The sequence below is a fragment of the Pristiophorus japonicus genome, chromosome 9, assembly GCF_044704955.1.
Source record: "Pristiophorus japonicus isolate sPriJap1 chromosome 9, sPriJap1.hap1, whole genome shotgun sequence".
Taxonomy (NCBI): Eukaryota; Metazoa; Chordata; class Chondrichthyes; family Pristiophoridae; genus Pristiophorus; species Pristiophorus japonicus.
This window is the reverse complement of record NC_091985.1, coordinates 63,088,700-63,095,775: the sequence shown is the minus strand read 5'-3', so window position 1 is coordinate 63,095,775 and position 7,076 is coordinate 63,088,700.

Here is a 7,076-nt window from a genome sequence, read left to right as displayed (position 1 = left end):
ACATGGAAGTTAAAATATCTAGAGTAAGACGGGCAGAGAAGATCCAAAAATGTAACTGTGTTCTTTTGATATCAGACAGGATGAGCTTCAGGATGAACAGCTGTATATTGCTATCTGTGCTATCTAAACTAGTAGCACTTCAATTGCTGTAATGTCATGGGATAGGCTGGGATGGGGAGTAGCAGTTAGGATGAAAGGCGAAGGACTGTCAAATGAAAGGACAGGAAGTTGACACGTGTAACTTTTCTAAAAGGATACTAGAAAGCTGCGTAGAATCTAAGTCAGCCCTATATGCCATTCTGCAATAGCAGTCAAATAATTAGTCAAAGGAAAACGATCAGGATGTGCTTGCTGAAATTAAAAAAATGTTTTTATTCTGCTGCATATTTCCACTCTAAGTCTATAAAATGAATGTGAAAATAATGTTGCCACTTTGAAGTAGCTTGTTCATCGTGGGAAGACGCATAACTGTGTGGTATATTCATTCTGCATGTACTGTAGATGGATAATACAGTTGCTAAGCCAAATGAAGCATAATGATACATGTTAAAATACATCCACATAAGAACAAATTATGGAGGGCGTAAAGCTGTTAAAATGTTTGCATCATTTCCCCCCTACAAGCCATCCAGATGGTGAATAACTTTAGTGCGCATGCAGGCGTGCAAGGTAAATAATGTATAATTTTTCTGCTTTATGGTTATTCATTTTAGTTCAAATTCTTGGGAGTTCATCCAAGGGTTTGAAGGTCAGCTGGGACAACACAACGTGTATGTTGGCTCGATATTCTTTTTACACTACAAAGCTCTAATTCTTCCAATTAATGACATATGAACATTCATTGGGGTGATTGACAATTATTTTTAGAATGCTTTTGGGAAGTGCGAGGCCAGGTCTCACATTTTGCCATTTTTGTACCTGGTCTGCATGATGTATTTGACAACTCTGCCTTTGGCGGGGTTATCAAGTATTTCCAGACACTGTTGCCTATTCATTGAGAACTAATACTGCATTGTTAAGCATCAATGGGAACTGAAAACTAGGACAGAGCTAATGAAGCTTGATTGTTGAGGCCTGTATGTCTAAGTTCCCGCCACTCCTGTTTTAATTCTATTTAGTTCTAATAAGCTGCTACAAATTTTGCAATTATGAAAAAAGAAAACCAATATTTACAAATTTGAATATAATTTGAAACATTCAAATATCGGAAGTGTCTGTCCCCGAAGATTTTTTAAATGTATCTTATGATTCCTCTTTGATTTCCATTGCCCGCTGCTATGGTTACTTTTCAGTCAATTTGTGAAGCAACAATAAACTTTGGTTATGTTTAAGGCTGTTCATGATGCATAAGCAGTCAATGGTAATCAGGATTCAGTAATCGGACGGTCGGATGTGGCAAATTGAGGGAAATCCAAGCCTGCCAGAAATGTGCCAGGTTTGCAACATGATACAAACGGGCAGGCGCTTCACTTTAATCTGCATTGGTGAGTGCTTTAGTCATGCCATTTCCTGCAGTCCAGGCGTGCGGGATGTTAATTGATGTAAATTATTCAACCCTATCAGCATCAATGAGGTTCAAAATGGGAACTCCCCATCTGATATGTCAGGAAGGAGAGGGGGACCTGCGGAGGGAGGCCGAGCAGGTCAGGCTGCATGAAAGAAACGGGCCTAGATTTTCCTTTGTTTGCCGTCCATTACGTGGAGGATTCAGGGTGAAAAATGGAATAGGAACGCTGAGCTAATTCCTCACCAGTCAAAAACTTTGCTGCAGTATTTCTCTGCTGTGAAGTGAGTGGCCTTTGGTGCTTGATGCAATTGTGGCAGTTGCATGCAAGGTACATTTAAATGATGTACTGATATCCGACCATGAATTTTCCTCTTTTACTGTTTATGTTGCACCTAAAAAATCAACGCCTGTATGAAGGAGGGTTTGTTGCTTGTGAGACAATGTTATATAGCTGGAATATCTTTTAAGCCCATCTTATTAGGACAATGTACATGATCCAACTTTGCTTTTATAGGGGGCATTTTCTATCTCCAGCTTGCTAACCGCTTCAGCACTGCTACTGATGCAGTGGAGGTGTTTTTTTTAACCTTCATCTATAAAGCACAGGACACAATGGTGTTTCTATTAGGGATTCTCTTGCTTGTGTTATGTAGAGGAAGAAGAGACAAAATGAAGAAGGGCAGCAAAGTAAGCAGGCAGCTAATGCTCCACTTCAGGAAGAGGTCACCTGGAAGAACCTGTCGCCAGCCGACAGAAAATGTATGTAGCTCATAAGGGACATCTTTCCCAAATAAGATCCAACTGCATAATCAGTCCTGCCATTATGGCAACTATGTCAACTCATTTGTTTGTGATATGTAACTCCTCTCCACATCCACCATGGCTCTTGTTTGAAAACATTCTGCTACTCTTTCTTGCAGACATTCCCCTCGCCTTGCCCCCATTCAATATGCACATTCTTACACGTTTGGCTGAGTGAAGAAACACTTATAGGGGAAGGAAGGGCGTGTGAAGGGAATTCTCGTACCTCCTGCCTATTTCTGGTACATTGTAGGTGGTGTTCAAGATAGTGAGGACAAGGTGGCTGTAAATGGTAAACATATTTATTAATGTGCATTGTTATAACGTGTTACTGCCTCCTGTTATCTTGGATGCCCTGTTGAGGTCGGTGAACTTCATCCAGAGTAGCTGTGTTGAGGTTTTATAGTACCTTTTATGTCCTCAGGATGTCACAAAGTACTTCACAACAAATGAAGTCCTTTTGAAGTGTAGTCACCATTCACCATTGTTATATAGGAAACATGGCAACTTATGCAACCATGTTGTTGACTGTTTCTTCACAAATAAAAAAATTATGCTTTCAGTGGCTCTGTATGAAAGAAGGCATGCCAGGGTAATCAAGAGTCGTGATTGCCTGTTTGTCAGGTCACGGCATATCTTGGGAGGGGAGATGGGGGTGTGGGGGTTGGTAGTCCAGTGGGCCTAGTGAGGGATGGAACTTCCATCTGCCCCTTACAGGGGAACCTGCAGCAGAGCGGGTGGGGCAGAGAGTGAGAACTCCCTACCACCCCACAGGGACTCAGTATAAGATTGGAACCAGTACACCAAGTGAAAATAAGTGTACTGGCCTCCTGAAGGATGGCAGTGGATCCCACGGGCTGTTTCAGTCCAGATCGTGGCCTAGACCATGAAGATGGAAAGGGTATTTTTTTTCTTTAATTGCAATCCCCAAGGAAGCCCTTGTGGCTGATTGTCAGTATTTCTGTGCTGGGTGAGGAAACAGCATCGCCCACTGCTAGATCTGGCAGTGAGGCCAGATTTCCCAGCAGCTTGTGAGAAGTGTGCAACTGAGAATCACCCTTGCCCCACAGGGCTCTTTCCTTATGTTATTCTTTCTCCCATGTATGTGCTAATTTAGGCACAAATTCATTCAACATGTGACTGTGCACTGTTTTATGTGTTTTCAACGTATACCACACAAGCAGCAGACGGAGGTTATATTGGCAGTTATTTCTAACATTGTAAAGGGGAGGAGTGTCAGCAGCAGGCACCATCTGTCTTCCTGAAACTATTTGCCCAAAACTATTGTTCACAGCAGTAATCAAAAGAAAGCTATGGCTTTGCAAGTTGTTACGCCAACAAAAAATAAATCACATCTTCAAACATGTTTTTCTCCCAATTTAAACATTTAAAAAAATAATCTACTGTACAAATTAGGTTTGGTTGAACATAGCCCATGATCGATAAAGGAAAGGTTGATGTTGCAAACCTAACTATAATCAAGGGTTAAATGTTCTATTCCAATTGCTGACAGAGACCACTGCCTTGGGCACTAAACCCAGTAGAGAACAGGGGAAATTTGAGTTAACCGCAACAACTTCCAGAGCACACAAAGTTTGAGTTCTCTGTCAGTCTTAAACTGCAGCTGAAAGCTTTATTTTTTTGAAGTTATCTAACTTGTTATGGCCAATTGAGGCTTAATGCACAATTACTTCCACCGGCACTACCCTCTGCTGATCTGTAGTAAAGCTACCCAGTCACTTTGAACTGGAGTTAAGAAGATAAGATACTATGACCGGTTTCTCAATGTTGTCTTTGGATTGCAGCTTGTGAGCAGCGCAGAGTCGATAAGTCCAAGTGTTGCGGGCACTCCCAAACTCACAATTCCACAGACCAAACAGGTGCTTTCAGTTTGAGGAACCTTTGTGAAGTATGACGACATTCACACAAGAATTAACTATTGTTACAGCATTACTTCATCATTAGTGAATATATTGATCAGTAATTTACAACTGGTTCCAGGTAAATGTTATTTGCAAACAATGAACTGATTATATACTAATAAAAAAGCTCAGTGAGCGGGATTGCTCAAAGACAATGCAGTGCTTTGACTCATTTAAACTTTGTGAGAATAGGGAACAGAAAATGATTTTATCTTCTGCAACAAAGAGCAATTGCTTCTCGGTCTTTCAGTTGCGTGCCTCTCGCAGAATGATATTGTCTAATTGGATGACAGATAGAATTTAAGTTCACAGACATCCCAACATTTCGTGCCACATATGAAGAACGTCTACCCTTTGTGATCTTGAAACAGAATCCAATATGCAGCCACCCATAAGAAAAGGGCCGACAGAAATTTGCACACAATTAGTAAACAAGCTGACTGCACGCCGTCTACAAGTTGACCTCATCCCACCACAGGGCCACAGACTTTAACTGTGGATTGTTTCATATCATCTCTGCCCTGTCCTGTGTTTACAATCAGGCCATGTCTCTCCAAATCTGCCATGCTTACACAACCCAAATTCTTCATATGTCCACTTGCGTGTGGATTTTAGCTGCTGCTCCAGACCTGAGCTCATTACTTCTATCTTCTTACATTTTCTGTCGGCTTCCTTCAGCCCTTCTCTTTTCCCTTACCCTCTTCCTGTTAACTTTCATTTCTCTCCACTCAGGCACTTTGACCATCCACACCCAATCCACACCCCAACTCATCACTACTTCTCTGCCTTTTTACTCTCCTACTGCCATACCAGGCTTGAATCCCCTTTGAATAATCTCTATCCAAAGGGCCCACTGAGATCAGATCAGCCATGATCTCATTGAACGGCGGAACAGGCTCAAGGGGCGCTGAATGGCCTACGACTGTTCTTATGTTCCTGAGGCATCTGTCACTGTTTCTTTATGAGCAGTAACTCCAAGTGCCTCATCATTTTCTCTTACTGAGCTTCTTTCCCAGGGTACGTGCTGAGGGCTGACTTCAGCAACCTCCTTCCTGTCATACTCACCCAAACTACCACTGCTCCTTTGAACTCTTCTGGTAGATCAACAATCATTGCCACTCCCTGTATTTCCCAGCAGAATGTTTGCTCACTCGTGAACAAGGCCCTTGCCAGCCATGATCATGTTGTGGATGACTGCATTGACATCCTGGCTTTGACTGAAACTTGGCTCATGGGTGCTGATGCCTTTCCTCTTACTGAAGTCTCCCCAACAGGCTATACTTTCCACCACCTGATCTACCAAACTGTCACGGTGTAGTGTGGTCCTCATCACCATGTCGCACCTTCGTCTCTTCACCACCGCCCCCCCCACCCCCACCAATCTCTTCTGGAACTTTCTCTTCCTTTAAGCACCACAATCTCTTGCCTCTCCTTTAAAATCCTCATTGCCTACATCGCCCCCATCCCCCCAAACCCCGCTGCATTTTGCCACAAGATATCCTTCTCCTTTCCCCCCTCAGTCTCTTCACTAAGCGACTTCTCATTGTGATTTCAATCTCCATCTCTTGCCCGCTCTCATCTGAATTCACCAACCTCCTGTCCTTCCTAAACTTCTCCAAATAAGGTCTTCTAGCAGATTTACTGCCACCACCTTGACCTCATTATCTCTCATGGCCTCTCTACCCCTGTGGGGTCAATCACAAAGTAATCTCTGACCACCTTCTTTCCTTCACAACCTGCATCCTCCTACTCTCTTCCAATCCCACATTCCTCTCCATCTGCCCCAGGGAAAAAACTCTCCTCAAGTCACTTAAAACTGAACTTTGAAACACCCAACTTCCTAGACTTCGGCCCTTCCTTTGCCACCTCTGCAGCCATCAATTTGCTCAACCACTTCCTCACCTCCAGTGTTGCTGTCCTTGATCATAGCCAAACTTTCACTATTTTCCATCCTGGTCAATCCCCCTGGTATGGCCCTCATCTTCACTTCTTCGAGTCTAAGGGGCTTAGATTTGAGCATATCTGCTGCACAACTGGCTAAGCCAGATTAGGCTGGACCACATCAACTTCTAGTGGGCCTCACTCTCCTCAGCTCACTACTCGAGGATCATCCCAGAGACCAGCTTATTTTCTCCACTGCAAATGATCTCCTTGAACCCATCTCCCCAACCTCCTCTACCATCACCTTTATCAACAAGTTTAAGGAGCTCATGAACATCTTTGTAACCAAGATATAGACCCTTTGAACAGCTGATTCTGTTGCTGCCCTCTTCCCCTTGTCCACCAAGCCAAACCCCACTCCAAGGAGCATCTTGCCATAGTCTTGAACTCCCTTCTCTCTCTAATTTCTCTCCCATTCCCTGATGATCTGTCCAATCTCACTCATCCATGAGACCCACCTCCTGTTTTCTTAATCCCATTTCCACTTATAAGGCCTCAGGGGATCCCATGCTAACTGAGAGCGTTCAGTTTGTGTGAGATTCCCTGAAGGCCTGATGGAGGCCATGAACTTTTACTAGGGATTAGTAATTGAGCCTAGAGGTGCACTTATCCACTTGGAGCAGAAGATGTGAAAAAGATGATTTTTGTCAGGCTTTTCCAGGGAATGTTCCAACATTCAAACTGGCATGGTGCCACTATGCCACTCTTACTGTCCGTAACATCACCCGTCTCTGCCCCTGCCTGAACTCATCTGCTGTTGAAACCCTCATCCATGCCTTAATTACTGTGAACTACTGATGTAATAACAATAAAGCCATGTGCTTACACAGTTCTTATTCGGAAGCCATGTTTGTGCAAGTGTGTGTGTTTACTGTGTCTCAAGATATTACAGATTAGCGATGAGG